Raw genomic sequence first — 17,033 nt, 5'->3', positions numbered from 1 at the left:
GGATCCTTATAAGATGAGGGAAACCAATTGCAGAGATGATCACCAAAGGGCAGAATGTCATGTAAGATGGAGGCAGAGATGGGAGCTGTGCAGACACAAGCCAAGAAGGAAGGTCAAGGTGTGCTGGTGGCCACCAGAAGCTGGAAGGAGGCAAGGAAGGATTCTTCCCTGAAGCCTTCAGAGGAGAGCATGGTCCTACCATCACCTTGATTCAGAATCCTAGTCTCCAGAACTGTGGGAGAACAGCTTTCTGTTGTTTTAAGCCATTCAGTTTAGATACTTTGTTACAGCAGCCCTAAAAAACAAATACAGGCAGGAAAAAGAAATAAGTTGGAGACAAAGTCTGGAAGTGTTTTTTTCCCTTCCAACTCTCCTTCAGATGGAAGAAAGAGGCTTTTCCCTGTTGGAATAAGAGAGGATAAATATTGGAAATTGAGAACTTTTCTGTTTCTCTCATGCATTTCTGCTTCTACTATTTGATAAAAATCTACAAAAGACTTTGTGCTGTGTTTCCCTTCTACAAAAGACTTTGTGCTGTGTTTCCTTCGATTGATGAACTGGAGATTCAGCAATGAGAGCCAGTGATCTCTGAAACTGGTCAGAAGGAGGTATTAATTACTCAACTCTGCAGACATGGTATGTCCTAGGCCAAAAATGTATTTTCTTTTCTATTTCCTACTTCAAAATATGCTCAACCACTACTCTTCACGTAGTCACCAGAGACTGGTTATAAACTGGAATAGTATCTTCAGCTTTGGTTTTGAAAATAAAGCTCCTACTCCCATTATTAATTTCTCAGAAGGAAATTAAAGTCCTTCATTTTGCAAACTTAAGTTAAAAAAATTAAAGTTCAATGTTTTTTCCTTTCGAATTCCATTTTGTCCTCAGTCTCAACATGGGGTCTCTCTGGTGCTCTTGGCTTGGGTGAACTTTCTTTGCAATATTTAGCTCCTTCAATCCTCAAGAGTTGACTTAATCCAACAATAAATCTTTCATGTGTCCCACTGTGAGAGGACAATTCTCAACAGGTTTTAGATCTGGGTATTTTCCTTCAGAGTAGTCATTCTACTTTGTTACCTGAGATCTAGGCTCCTATCTTATTATTAGTAGTATTAATAGTAATAATAATAATATAATAATAGTTCATAGGTACTATGTTGAGTGAGATAGATAGATAAATAGATATCTCAATTAACTGTCTCAAAAATCCTAGGAGATCACATTCTTGTTATTCTTGTTTTCTAGATCAGGAAACTAAAGCGCAGAGACTTAAAAAATAACAGCTGAGGTTCAAACCCTAGCAATGTGGCTGGCAAGGCCACGGTCCGCACCATTATATAATATTGGCTTTACAAACCTTGTTTGATTTCTGTGGGGACCCAGTCATACTTCCCCATCTAGGCACAAGTAAATTTGGCCTCTTTCTCTAAGTACCATCCTTTAAAACAACTGCACATGAATATATCTCATTATTTTTTCCTTTTGTCTAGCCTGATATCTAAACTCTCAACATTTCTCCTAAGAAATGCTTGTGCTTCTTTAAGTTCTATTAACAAAGTTTGCTTCACTTCTGCTTCATGTAACTGTTTTAAAATGACTACTAGTCTTTCATACCTGGCTTGTCTAATATTGTAATATTTTTTCCACAAGATAGTTATATATTTATGTATATATATACATCACACCATTATTTAAATTAACTAAAGCAGTAATAACTGAATTAAAACATTGCAACTGCTTCATTTTTTAAAATATAGGTATTTCAACTAGTTAATCTTTATATTTCGCACTCTTCTTTTTTAAAAAGGTGTTTATTTCTTTGTTTTAAAGAAAGAGAGAGCATGGTGGAGAAGGGCAGAAGGAGAGGGAAAGACATAAATCTCAAGCATAAATCCTGCTGAGCACAGAGCCCCCTCATTGGGCAGCTCATGACCCTGAGATCATGACCTGAGCCCAAATCAAGAGTAGAATGCTTTACAAACTGAGCCCACCAGCTGTGCCTATTTCATACTCTTCTTAAAATGACTTTTTAAAAATGTCCCAGGTGACGCTTGGATGGCTCAGTCAGTTTAAGCATCTGCCTTGGGTTCAGGTCATGATTCTGGGGTCCTGGGATTAAGCCCCTCATTGGGATTCCTGTTTAGTGGGGAGCTTGCTTCTCCCTCCCCTGCTACCCCTGCTTGTGTTCTCTATCTCTCTCTCTGTGTCAAAGAAAGAAATAAAATATTAAATAAATAAATAAATATAAGATGTGCATAAAACCTCTTTAAAGGAATCATCTATATTTTGGGGGAATAAGAGAGTATATTTGCCCCATAAGTCTATTAAAAATACAACAAATAACAACTTATGTAGGTACGTACCATATCTAAGATCAAAGAAATTCTTTAAAACACTCTCCTATAAAATGTCCCTTTAGGGGGCACCTGGGTGGCTCAGAGGGTTAAAGCCTCTGCCTTAGACTCAGGTCATGACCCCAGAGTCTCTGCTCAGTGGGGAGCCTGCTTCCTCTTCTCTCTCTGCCTGCCTCTCTGCCTACTTGTGACCTCTGTCTGTCAAATAAATAAATAAAATCTTAAAAAAAAAAAAAAGGTCCCTTTAGAAAGAACAAGCCATGTGCTTTATTTCAAAACGAAATCTGGTCATTGCCCAAGTCCTTTAGAAAATCACCAAATTTTGGCAATTGTCCATATTCAGATATTCCTTTATGTATCCAACTACATATGCTAGACAGTTTTCTTAGTTTAGAACAGGTGGTTAAGAGGAGCCTAACTGTGAAGTCAAATTTCTACCAAAACCTCTACTGTTATTTGTAAGAAAACATATATAAATCCAAAGCATGAAAACAATTATATTTCATAGTAGGTATATTGTGCAAGTGGCAAGCAATTCTATTCATTTCACAATAAGTCAAAAATCTTATGACAGTTGTCTTCTGAAATACTTTTTAGTTAACAGTTCAATAATCCCATAAAAGGATAGCATAAACTAACAAAACATTTGTGGGAAGATGCTCAGAAAAGATCATACAATCTAGTTTTATCTAGAACCTATAATAAAGTTGTGCTGTCCTTTTTAATATTTTTTAAGATTTTCCTTATTTATTTGTGAGAGAGAGAGCTCACAGGTGGGGGGAAGGGAAGAGGAGCACCCCAAAAGGTCAATCCCAGGACCCCAAGATTATGACCTGAGCTGAAGGCAGGCACTTAACAGAGTGAGCCACCCAAGCACCCCTGTACCTTCCTGTTTAAATAAAAATTATATTTCTCTCTCATTAACAGTTGATTTGGGTTTTTCTATATCCAATTTTTGCCCAGAAAAAAATGAGGAAGCAATTATATTATGATATAAAAATAAAAATAACTAGTATCATAAATTTTTAGAATTTGCTGTCTGGATTCTAGAATTTGATTTTTTTTTCTCTTCTTCAATTCCTGATTTAATAAACCTCAATTTGTATAGAACTATTTATTGCAACATAACAAATCAGCCCAAAACATAGTCACTGAACACAATAAATGTTTATTATCTTCACAGTGTCTGTGGCTCAGAAACTGTAGGAACAGACTAGCTGAGTTTGGGCTTGAGGTCTCTAATGAGGTTGCAGTCAGAGCTGACAGGGGAACTGACATCTGAAGGCTTGACTGGGCTGGAGGTTCAAATTCCAAGGTGGCTCACTCACATGGCTGCCAACTGCCGGCTTCTGGCAAGAGGCTTTAAGTTCCTTCCCATGTGACTCCATCCACAGCCTTCTTGAGTGTCCTCATGACAGAACCAGTGGCTGGCTTCCCCAGAGTAAATAACTGAAGAAGAAGAAAAGTCATATCCACAATGTCTTTTTCGACCTGGACTCAGAAGTCTTAATTGTCCCTTCCACCACATACTAGTTATAAGAAAACAGTCGCTAAGTCTGATGCACTCCAGGGGAGGGAAATTCGGCTGCACCTTTTAAAGGGAAAAATGTCAAAAATGTGAGGACATGTTTTTAATCCACTACGGTGTTATTTACTTTATCTCTTTTTTTTTGTTTTGTTTTGTTTTGTTTTTTTAATTTTTATTTTTTATAAACATATATTTTTATCCCCAGGGGTACAGGTTTTGTGAATTGCCAGGTTTACACACTTCACAGCACTCACCTTAGCACATACCCTTCTCAATGTCTGTAACGCCCTCCCCTCCCAACCCCCACCCCAGCAACCCTCAGTCTGTTTTGTGAGATTACGAGTCTCTTATGGTTTGTCTCCTTCCCAATCCCATCTTGTTTCATTTATTCTTCTCCTACCCCTTTAAGCCCCCATGTTGCATCTCTACTTCCTCATATCAGGGAGATCATATGATAGTTGTCTTTCTCCGATTGACTTATTTATTATAAAGAACATTTAACATAAGCTTAATATTCTAGTAATAATTTACCTATTCTCAAATATTTCCCCAAGTTTACTTAACAACCCTATACATCCTTAAAAAAATCTCTCTCAAAGTTTTATCCCTATCCTTTCTACTGGTTTTAGATTTTGTTTGTTCTTCTTTTTCTAGCTCCTTTAAGCATAAATGTAGGTTGTTTATTTGAGATTTCTCTTGCTTCTTGAAGTAGGCCCATATTGCTATAAACTTCCTTCTTAGAAGGATGCTCTGGCTACATCCAAAGGATTTTGAACTGTTGTGTTTTCATTTTCATTTGTCTCCATGTAGCTTTTCATTTCCTCTTTGACTTCTTGGTTGACCATTTCATTGTTTAGTAGCATGGTATTGAACCTTCACCTATTTGTGTTCTTTCCAGATTTTTTTCTTTTCATTGATTTCATAACGTTTCATAGCATTGTGTCTGAAAAAAACCATTGTGTGACTTCAATCTTTTTTAGTTTGTTGAGACTTATTTTTTAGCCTAACATGTTACCTAATCTGGGGAATGTCCCATGTCCATCTGAAAAGAATGTATATTCTGCTGTTTTGGGGAGGAATGTTGTGAATGTATCTGTTTGATCCATCTCATCTAATGTGTCATTCAAAGCCATTGTTTCCTTTTGATTTTCTGTCTGGATGCTCTACCCTTTGATGTAAGTGGAGTATTATATCCCCTATTGTTACTATCAATTTCTTGATATACTATCAATTTCTTCCTTTATGTTTATTAATAGTTATTTTACATATTTAGATACTCCCATATTGGGCACATCAATTTATACAATTGTTTTATTGGCTTATTTGATCATTCCCTTTATCACTATGTAATGTCTTCTTTGTCCTTTGTTACACTCTTTGTTTTAAAGTCTATATTGTCTAATTAAAAATTTGAAACAATAAAGTCAATATTGTCTAAGTATTGCTACCCTGTTTTCTTTTCACTTCCATTTGCATGATTAATATTGTTCCATCCCTTCACTTTGAACCTGCATGTGTCTTTCTGTCTAAAGCAAGACTCTCATGGCAGCATATGGAGGTGCCTTGTTGTTTTGTCCATTCAGTCACCCCATGTCTCTTCATTAGAGTAATTCATCCATTTATGGTCAAAGTAATTATTGATAGGTTGTACTTATTGCCATTCTGTGATTGTTTCATGGTTGTTTTGGTAGTTCTTCTCTGTCCTTTCTTTTCTTGGTCTCTTCCCTTGTGCTTTGATGACCTTTTTTTAATGGTATGACTAGATTCCTTTCTCTTTATTGTTTGCATATCTATTACAGCTTTTTAAATTTGTGGCTACCATTAGGCTTATATATAACATCCTATGCATATAGAGTCTATATTAAGTCACCTAATTGTCATCTAACTTTGAATCCTTTCTAAAAGCACTAAATTTTTACTCCCCCATGTTTAATGTATATGATGTCATATTCTACATTCTTTTATTTGGGATTCCCTTGACTGCTTTTTTCCCCCCAAAGATTTTATTTATTTATTTATTTGTTTGTTTGTTTGACAGAGAGAGAGAGAGCTCACAAGCAGGGGGAGTGGCAGACAGAGAGAGAAGGAGAAGCAGGCTCCCCACAGAGCAGAGGGAGCCCGATGTGGGACTCAAACCCAGAATCCCAGGATCATGACCCAAGCTAAAGGCATTTGCCTAACCAACTGAACCACCCAGGCACTCATCTTGACTGCTTTTTATACATAAAATTGATTTCAGCTGCTTTTGTGCCTTAACCTCCATACTGGTTTTATCAGTGATTAATCTACTAATCTCATTATGTTTCCGTAAAATTTTGTCCTTTCCTAATGGTCTTCCTCTTATGGCCTTTTCTTCCCACTCAAAGAATCCCCTTTAGTGTTCCTTTTAAGTATCCTTTAGTGATGATGAACTTCTTTAACTTTTGTTTACCTGGGAAACTCTCCCTCCCTCCTTCTATTCTGAAGGAGAATAACCTTTGCTGGATTGATTTTTCTTCATTAAAGACCTTTTTCTTTCAGCACTTTAAATGTATCATGTCATTCCTTTCTGGCCTTCAAAGATTGTGCTGAAAAATCAGCTGACAGCCTTCTGGGGTTTCCTTCATATACACTTCTTTTATCTTGCTGCTTTAAAAATTCTGTCTTTAAGACTGGGTGGCTCAGTGGCTTAAGCCTCTGCCTTCAGTTCAGGTCCTGCTCTCAGGATCCTGGGATCAAGCCCCACACCGGGCTCCCTGCTTAGCAGGGAGTCTGCTTCTCTCTCTGCCCCCGCCCCCCCCCCCCCCCCGCCATTCATGCTTGCTCACTTACTCTCTCTCTCAAATAAATAAATAAAATCTTTTATAAATAAATACATAAATAGAAATTCTATCTTTACCACTACTTTTTACTTTTTTTTTAAAGATTTTATTTATTTATTTGACAGAGAGAGCTCACAAGTAGGCAGAGAGTCAGGCAGAGAGAGGGGGGGAATGGCTCCCTGCTGAGCAGGGCTCCATCCCAGGATCCTGAGATCATGACCTGAGCCGAAGGCAGAGGCTTTAATCCACTGAGCCACCCAGGCACCTCACTTATTACCGTTTAAATGATCATGTTTCTTGGTGTGAACCTCCTTGGGTTGATTTTGCTGGAGGTACGCTGTGTATTCTGCATCTGGATTTCTGTTTCCTTCCCCAGATCTGGGAAGCTTTCAGCTATTATTTCTTGAAATAATATTTCTGGCCCTTCTCTCTTTCGTCTCATTCTGGAATCCCTATAAAGTGCATGTTATTATACTTAATGATGTTTACTGAGTTCCTTTAAATTATTTTCATTGTTTAATGTTCTTTTTTTCTTTTTGCTGCTCAGCTTAGTTTCTTTATATTACTCTGTATTCCAGCTTACTGATCTGTTTTTCTGTCTCCTCTAATCTGTTATGGTTCACTTGATATATTTGTACTTTCAGAGATTGAGTTCTTCATCTCTGATCGATTTATTTTTATATTTTCTTCATCTTGGTTGAAGATCTCATTGAGGTCTTTCAATCTTTTCTCTGAGTATCTTTTTATTTTTTTAAAGATTTTATTTATTTATTTGACAGAGAGAGATCACAAGTAGGCAGAGAGGCAGGCAGAGAGAGAGAGGAAGTAGCAGGCTTCCTGCTGAGTAGAGAGCCCGATGCGGGACTCGAACCCAGAACCCTGAGATCGTGACCTGAGCTGAAGGCAGCGGCTCAACCCACTGAGCCACCCAGGCGCCCGTCCTTTTGAGTATCTTTATGATGATTACTTTGGATTCTTTATCAGGCATATTGCTCATCCCCAATTCATTTAGATCTTCTGCTGTGTTTTTTCCTGCTCTTTCATTTCAGCCATATTCTTCTGTGTCTTCATTTTCTCTAGCTCTCTTTCTTTTTTTTTATGTATTAGGAAAGTAAGTTATATCTCCTAATCTTGAAAGTAGTGGCCTCATGAAGAAGAGGTTCTATAGTGCCCTATAGTGCCATGTCACCTGTTCACTAGAAACTGTTACTTCAGGGGTATCTGCTAGGTGTGCTATGTTCACTTTACTCTTTTGATTGTGCCATATTTGTATAGTCCAGTCATCTACAATGTCCCCTTTTGCCTTGTGGCCAGGGTTTGCTCCCCCTGCTGTTAAGGGACTAGTTGGGATGTCTTGGGCTTGAGTTGGATTAGACCAGATGTTTGTCTTAACTGTGGTAGCTCCATACTGCAAGGCACTCTGCCTGTGTTGTCACCTGAGGGGCTTTTTTAACTGGGCAGGACCTACAGTCAGGCTAAATGTCTGCCCCCAGTCAATCTGTTTGAGTTGTAATAACCCCAAACTACCGGGTTCCTTCTTTGTACTGCCCCTTGTGATGTTTTTGTTGGTGAGTGAGGTCAACAGTGAGGTCAGATGTATGCTTCCAGCCTACTGCTAGGGCTGCAATGGGAACCTGTATGTGTGGTTATCTTCTCCTGTTCCCAAGAATCACTTTGGAGTGGTACTGGGTACTGTGGAACTGCTTTTGGTTGGACTCCTGCCAAGCTGGGCTGGTTGAAGGGGGTTTCTTCAGGAGAACAGGGGGTGGGGGGCAAGGCACATGGTGTTAGCAAAGAATGCACTTGTCTGCTTGCAGGATAGAACTGGAGCCACCTTGGAGGGACTTTTCCTAGTGTGGTAAATTGGATGGGACAATCCATAGAAGAGCATAGGGGCTGGACACACCGTGTTAGCAAGCTCAGTTGCAAGTGTTCTTACTGGTTTCTATAGGTGTTCCTGTATCCATGCTGGAAGCGGGGGCAGGCACAGGAGAAATATGGTGTCCACCAGCTCTTTTTTTTAGAAGAAGTCTCCTAAAGATTCCTGACCTTTCAGCACACATTATGAACTTAATAAATAAATCTCCTTCTTATATACCCTTTTCAAAATAGTATTTCTATGATGTAGCTCAGGCTGCTTGTTGTTCTATCTCTTCAAGGGCAGGGGTTGTTTCCTATTGTCCTTCGGCTGTCCCAGAGTTGAACTTACTGATCTTTTAAAATTTCTGGTGTTATATCCTACTAATTGCAAAAACTTGCAAAGTTAAGTACCTCTGGTTTCCAAATCCAAATGTTATGGAGACTTATATTCCCAGTGCTTGTTCCCTGTGTCCCCTGGCATGGGGTCCATTCCTCTCTCTACTCTACAAGTGTGATGCCCCTCCCTTTTGTGGTTAGTCTCGCAGGTTAGTTTGGGTTTTGACTGCATCCCTGCCCTTCCTACCATTCTCAATATGGCCTCTTCTCTATGATCAACTGTGGAGAGTCTGTCTTGTGAAGTTTCCACATCATTTTCTGGGGAAGTTATTCTGATGTGGGTGTTACCTACATGTGCCCACGGGGTGAAGTAAGCTTACGATCTTCCTACTCTGCCATCTTCCTTAGAAGTGGACTTTCTCATGAAAATCCTAATTTCTCTGTCTCTCATGACCAGCATTTTTCAGTTTTTTAAAGAAAGGCTTGACTATCCCCTGGATGAACACAAAGTAAAGTAAAACCACTTGAATTACTGGTTAGAAATATGAATTAATCAATAACTCGAAGGAAGCCTCAGTTTCTCTTAAATTTCCAATGACAGCACAGAAAAACAGATGAAATTCACAATATTACTCTCAAATTATGTAGACTACCATGCACTGGAATTGTAAGCAAAGTTTGCTAATGATAAGGCTAGTACCAAATGATTGGTAGAAAATGATTTAAGTTTTGCCTCACAGATAGGCATTATTTTATTTAAGACTGAGAAAGAAAATTTGGGGAAGAAAAGGAGTCTAGAAACTGCTTTGTACCTGCACCTCAGTGTGTAGATCAGTGGCCAAACTCTATTTCAGTGTTGCTCTATAACCCCACAGAGAAGAGGCAACCCATCACCTTCCCTATTTGTTTCTTATAAGTAAACAAAGGCAGAAACTCCCAGCATATAGGGGCAGCAGGGGATAGCTCTTTGATTTAAAGACATGAGGGGAATATTCTGGTGATAATGATCCTTCAAATATCCCCATTAGTTAAAAGTATGCTCATAGCAGCAATAGTCATAGTCACCAAACTGTGGAAAGAACCAAGATGCCCTTCAACGGATGAATGGATAAGGAAGATGTGGTCCATATACACTATGGAGTATTATGCCTCCATCAGAAAGGATGAATACCCAACTTTTGTAGCAACATGGACGGGACTGGCAGAGATTATGCTGAGTGAAATAACTCAAGCAGAGAGAGTCGATTATCATATGGTTTCGCTTATTTGTGGAGCATAAGGAATAATCCGGAGGACACGGGGATCTGGAGAGGAGAAGGGAGTTGGGGGAAATTGGAGGGGGAGACGAACCATGGGAGACTGTGGACTCTGTAAAACAATCTGAGGGTTTTGGAGGGGAGGGGTGTGGGAGGTTGGGGGAGCCTGGTGGTGGGTATCATGGAGGGCATGTATTGCATGGAGCACTGGGTGTGGTGCATAAAAAATGAATTCTGGAACACTGAAAAGAAATTCAAAAAAATAAATAAATAGTTTTTTAAAAGTATCAACTAACCAGTAGGCTTAGCTTTGAAAACTGCTTCAGAAATCAACAAAAACTTTTGGTGAAAGCCAGCAAGAACCTGAAAATGAGATAAATCTAAGTATACCATTCTGATTTCAGCTAGAGCTTTGGAAAGTTTGCCACGAGTGGAACCTTAGCCATTTATTCTCTAGTCTATGGACAAACACTGACTTAGGACTGAATCTCTTTGGGTGGGAATTAGTAAAACACACACAAAAAAATATTGGACCTCTGGAAGAAAAGGAAATGAATTTTGCGGTGGAAGTAAAAGTGATAAAGAAATCCTGTCATTTGTGACAACATGAATAAACCTTGAGGGTATTATGTTAAGTGAAATAAGTCAAACAGAGAAAGACAAATACCATAGCTCCCTCTTATATGTGGAATCTTAAAACAATAACAACAACAACAACCAAAAAAAGAAAGAAAAAATAACCTCTCATAGATACAGAAAACATACTGGTTGTTACCAGAGGCAAGGGTGAGGGGTAGGAAAAATGGTTAAAAGTGTACACCTGAAGTATATAATGTTGGTGTCAATTACACTCAATAAAAAAGTAAAGTGTGACAACTAAAATATTTAAAGGAAACAAATTCTAAAAAATAAGATTCTAGAGAAAATTTCAATAAGCTGTTATTATCAACAAAGGAGCCACAGCTTCTATTAAAAGAGAATCAGAAAAAAATAATAGAGAAACCAAAAAACAACGCTATGAAGTGAAAAAGAATAGAATGAGAAGAAAGAGGAAGATCAACACAATGAGATAAAAAGGGAGAATGCCGAGTTATGGACTAAATATTTGTAACCTCCCCAAAATCATATGTTGGAGCCATAACCTCCAGTGTGGCTTTTTGTGGCAATAGGGTCTCTAAGGAAATCATTAAGATTAATGGAGGTCATTAGCATGGGACCCTGGTTGATAGAATCGATGTCCTTATAAGACGAAACCTCAGAGAACTTGTTCCCTGTGTGTGTGTGTGTGTGTGTGTGTGTGTGTGTGTGTGTGTGTACAAAAGAAAAGCCATGTGGGGACAGTGAGAAGGAGGCTATCAGCCAAAAGAGAGAGGCTTCCTCATCAGAAACCGACTATATTGGGACATGACCTTGGACTTCTAGCCTCCGGAACTGGAGAAAATAAATTTCTGTTGTTTATTCCATCCAGTCTGTGGTATTTGTTATGGAAGCTCAAGCAGACGAATATGCGGAGATTAGAATGTTTTTGCAAGGAAGCCCAAAATACAAGATGAAATTAAAACTGGCACTGACAGTTGGAAACAGCACAATGTATACTGAAGAAAATATACTCAGTGTAGACTGTATTTCTTACATTTCAGGGAACATGGGGGTCACCTGAGGTTCTGACCCAGTGGGTCTGGGGTCTAAGATTGTGCGTCTCTAACAAGCTCTACGGTGGCAGTTCTGGTGCAACGCGGCTAGGGAACACTTGACAAGCACAAAACATGCTAGACATGGCTGACAGTGAACACACAGAAGCTCTTGTTTCTAAAAGAAAGATCAGTACAAATGCAACAGCAGAATAATTAAATGTGCAATTGAAGGACATTTTAATGAGGTTCAGAGGGAACTGAGATTTCAGGGAGAAGACATTACGATTTTATGTGCAAAATTCAGTGAAACACTCTGGTCACTCTTCCCCAAACTGAAGAAAAACAAAACAGAACAAAACAAAACAAGAACCACCATCCCACAAAAAATTACAACTAATATAACCAAAAGAAGAAGAAGAAAAAGATTATATATATTTGACAGAAATTTGTTCACAATAGGGGAAAATGCAAATAATCTAAATATCCAATAATAAATTGTTTTAAAATTGTGGTCTAAATACAATTGTGGTATATTCATAGAGTAGAAACTAAGCCACAGTTGAAGTTTTATGTAGCAGAAAAACATAAAATGGTATTAAAAATATTCACCATATATCATAAAGTGAAAAAAGAAGGCTGCAAAATGGCATATGATTCCACTCATAAACATGTATATCAGTGAATATGTGAATATAGTCATTGAAAAAACCGAAAGGATATACACCTGCTCCCTAATGTGGGATTCCAGGTGATACTTATTTTCTTCTTTCTTGCTCGTATTTTCCAAATTCTCCATGGATGATAAAATGGGTCCATGAAAAAGGTCTAGTAAATAGAAATCACCAGGGATGCTATCACTGAGCACTTTATGTCCAATGTCATATTTAACTATAAAGACCTAAATGGTTTTATGAAAAAGGCGAAAGATTTATACGATCTCAAGAGAAACCAGAGCATTCCTAAATGGTTTTAAAAGTTAAATAGACATTAATGGTGTTCAGGGAACATTAATTACCACTTATCTTCAGGAAAATTAGCAAGGCAATTAGGGACAGCATGGCTATAACTTGACTTCTCTTGTTTGAGAAAATACTTTTCTTGTCCTATTTCCAATTTTTTATCTTACAAAAATTTCAAGCATTCAAAAAGAGAATAAGTAAGGTATATTGGAGGTGGTTTTATTTTATGTCTTCTTAAAATTACTTTCAAATAAAAATTCACTTCAGTAAAACTAAGAGTAGATAATATCCTCTATGCTACCATAAATGTCAAGACTATTATAATATCCACTTTCTTGAGCAACAGATTTTTAAAGCAAAAATGAGGAAAAATGGGCACTGTAACAGATGTATTTTTATACACAAGTGACGACAGGAAACTTTGTTTTTTAGTTAAGAGGAAAAAAAGAGGGCCACATAGTATTTTGGAAATAGATATTTTTTAAATGTTTTTCCCTAAATGTACTTCAGTTTTACTTTCTATGGGCATTTCCTAAATTTAACTAGATATTCTGAATCACGAATTACAAAGATTTTCCCACATATATCTAATCTGCAAGTTCAACTCTCTATTAAACAAGTTAATAATAACGTAATATAATTTATATTAATTTCTACATCCAATTCTCAGCTCATCTTTTAAAAATAACAATAGCAGGGGTGCCTGGGTGGCTCAGTGGGTTAAGCTGCTGCCTTTGGCTCAGGTCATGATCTCGGGGTCCTGGGATCGAGTCCCACATCAGGCTCTCTGCTCAGCAGGGAGCCTGCTTCCCTCTCTCTCTCTGCCTGCCTCTCCGTCTACTTGTGATCTCTCTCTGTCAAATAAATAAATTTAAAAAAAAATAACAATAGCAAAGGAAAAGATAAAAAAGGAAAAGAAAACCACGTCTTTTCCTATTATTTTGCATATTAAAAATAAACATACTGCATTCAAGTTACTTTTTAAGTTCAAAAAAATCACTTCAGGCATTTTCTAAAATTGAAACAGGACATTCAAATTCACTTATGTCATTTCAGATAACTTACAGATAATTACTTCTGGCAATGAAAACCTCAAGTTCTTCAGGTGGTAACTGACTTAACTATAATTCTCAGTTTTTCTCACAATGTGGTAGATTTTTCAAAATGACGGAAATGTGATCCTCTCATTGCTTTCAACTACTTTATGAGTTCGTCTTATATCCATGTCTTTCTGTGCTCTGATGCTGGACTTGGCCCATGACTGGCTTTGGGCAATGGGAGATTAGATGAGGTGACACAAGGAGATCTTTCTTTTTAATCATTTTAAAACTTTTTACTTATTTATTTACTTATTTATTTGTTGTTCTTTGAGAATAGTTGACTCACTATATTAGTTTCACATGTACGGCACAGTGATTTGACAAGTTTATCATTATGCTATATTTACCATGAGTGTAACTACCTTTTATCCCGATACATCCCTATTACAATATCATTGACTGTTTTCCTTATGCTGATCTTGGAAAGCACCAGCACTCGCCTGCTCTTCCCCTCTTTCACCGCTATGAGATCATGTGCCAGCTAGCCTGCTAGAAGACAAGAGACCTGTAAAGCACAGGTGAGCTTCCCCAGTTGTCACAGCAGGGTTCTACCAGACACAAGTAGTAAGAAAAATACTAGATTTGAGCCACAAGTTGTGTGCTCATATCCCAGATTGACTCCCAACTACACTGTAATCTTGAGCAAGTTTTGCACATATCTGGAGTATCCATTTTCTCACTTATACAATGATATCAGTACCACCTACATTACAAAATTGCTGTAAAGCTTAAATTTGGCAAGGCTTATTAAATAAGAGTAAAGCATATCATACTCTTAGTTTCCTTTTTTATTTTTTCATCTTCCCTGAAATTCAGTTAAAGCAATCTTGTTTCAAAGGCCCAGTGTTGGGGTGCCTGGGTGGCTCAGTCAGTTAAGCATCTGATTTTGGCTCAGGTCATGATCTTGGGGTCTTGGGATAGAGCCCCATGTCAGGCCCCCTGCCCAGCAGGGAGTGTGATTATCTCCCTCTCCTTCTGCTTCTCTCCCCCTGTTCCTTCCCCTGCTCATGCCCACATGCGTGCTCTCTCTCTCATATAATAAAATCTTAAGAAAAAAAAAATCACCACCACCAAAGGCCCAATGTGTGTGTCTCCCTTCCTTGAAGCTAAGACCATTTCTGGTAAGAGCACGCCCACCAACTGTGTAATATAAGTCCCATATTCTTGCTATCAATGGAGACCTAATTTATGTCATTTCTTTCTTACCCATATATTCCTCAACCCCAGATCTCAGACTGTGGCTCTGTCACATGGCAAATTTAATCCATGTGCTCACTGCACGAGCACTCTTTATTACTCTCTTCATGTCACCTACTAGGATAGGAACCTATAGAGTGGTAAGGTGTGCATGGTGACCACATTCTCAAGCATCTTCTTCGTTCCACTTTGATCTTAAAGCTCCTAACAACTAGTGGAACATTTTTCAGTTAACAAACAGTCCTCAACCAGAAAGAGAGGAAATAAACTTCCGGGTTACTGATTCTGTTCGTTTCTAAATTTACCTCTATTTTTATATTCTCCAGGCTGGTGTGTGGAATGAGAACCGATGTGCTCATGGATGAGGCAGCAATTAGCATCAAAACATACCACATGCCAAGCGAGCGCTGTTGTTGCAGCTCCCCAAAGTTATCTAGGTTATCACTGACAAATCGCTTCCCCCAGTACATGTGAAATCCACAGCCACCTGCTCTTTCTTGGCTGCTGGAGTGAAACAGACTTCATAGTCTACTGGCTCTGCTAAACTCTGAATTATAGGTGAGCCAAAGCCCCTCTGCCAGCCACTGAAAGAAAAATGACCTCGGTCAGCAGGAGGACACTCCCTTGCCAACAGAAAAGAAAAAGACTTGAGAAATCATTTAATCCAAGACCTCCATTGCACAGGTCAGAACTCAGGTCAAGCGCTTTGCCAAAGTCGGAAAACAGTTATTTAATTGCAAAAATAGTAGAAGCGAAAACCTTCCTGCTTAAATTAAAGATTCTTAGAACCAGGGAGGCAGCATGACGTGTGCTATGTTATCGAGTGAGACTGCCTCGGCTTGTGTTTGAATTCTCCAATTCTATGTAAGCTGCTGAATTAACCTTTAGCAACTTCAGGTTCTTCAGTGCTATCTCACAGGGTCATTTTGAAGAGCACATGAGATAAGCCACATAATATTTGTGTAATTGCCCCTTACAGAAATTAAGTACATGCTAGCAATTAATATTATTCAGTGGTCCAGAAAATGTAAACCTGTCGGATCCCAAAATAACTTACTGAGATCTTCAAAAGAAGGGAACACCTTACATTCAATGAAACTGTAAAGTCAAATAAACTCCCAAAATTTAAAGCTATATCTAGATTTCCCATTATTCAGTCCTTTTAAAATTCTCTCTTTGCTATCTTTGGAACAATTATCCTAAGCTTTCAGCAAATGCAACTGGCCCAGAACAGTAATCACATATAATATAGAGCTTAACAAATAAAGGTTTTTAATTTCCATAAAAACTCTCATTTGAGCCTTTAAACCAGATTCTAGCTCTTTTGTAGAAGAGGAAAAGAAACAAAACAAAACTTTATGAAGTATGAGGAGCCCTGTCTGATTTGAGCCTTGAGCCATGGTTTAAACATTCTCTTAAAGAAAAGCCTCAGTGATTAATTATCACTAATTATATTTTTTTCTCTTGGAGATCAACAATGAACTAGATAACATTTGGGAGAGTTTATTTTTGGTTAGCCTATTAATCTTAGCCAGAATAATCCAGGCTGGGAATATGAAAAAGATTTCAGAAACTATTCTATCAAAGATCCAGATTTTCAAAAGGAACAAGACAGGTTTTCTCCTCTCCTCAAAAATAACAAACAAGCAAAACAAACAGAAAATGGAAGGGTGAGGTGGGGGCTACCTATACAGCTCCCTCCTTTAAGTAGATTCTTTGGGAGGAAAATAATTTTGAATATTACTCTTAGTTCTCTCCATGCCTATTGATATGATTATGAATTTTGAACACCTTCTTCTTCTACAGTTGTCTTTTCTTTTCTTTTTTTTTTTTTAAAGATTTTATTTATTTGACAGAGAGAGATCACAAGTAGGTAGAGAGGCAGGCAGAGAGAGAGAGAGGAGGAAGCAGGCTCCCTGCTGAGCAGAGAGCCCGATGCGGGACTCGATCCCAGGACCCCAAGATCATGACCTGAGCCGAAGGCAGCGGCTTAACCCACTGAGCCACC

The 17,033-nt window shown here is 38.2% G+C and overlaps 1 long non-coding RNA gene across 1 annotated transcript in view; it reads left to right on the top strand.

Annotated features, from left to right (window-relative positions):
* The first annotated feature begins 532 nt into the window (after positions 1-532).
* LOC309869481 overlaps positions 533-17,033 on the top strand; it is a 51,509-nt gene continuing 35,008 nt past the window's right edge. Inside the window, exon 1 of the long non-coding RNA XR_014314199.1 lies at positions 533-636. This is a non-coding gene — a long non-coding RNA (uncharacterized lncRNA). The remainder of the gene's footprint in view (positions 637-17,033) is intronic.

The sequence above is a fragment of the Mustela nivalis genome (assembly GCF_964662115.1).
Source record: "Mustela nivalis genome assembly, chromosome: 7".
Classification (NCBI taxonomy): domain Eukaryota; kingdom Metazoa; phylum Chordata; class Mammalia; order Carnivora; family Mustelidae; genus Mustela; species Mustela nivalis.
Note: the sequence above shows the minus strand (reverse complement) of the source record. Positions and strands in the feature narration are given on the sequence as shown.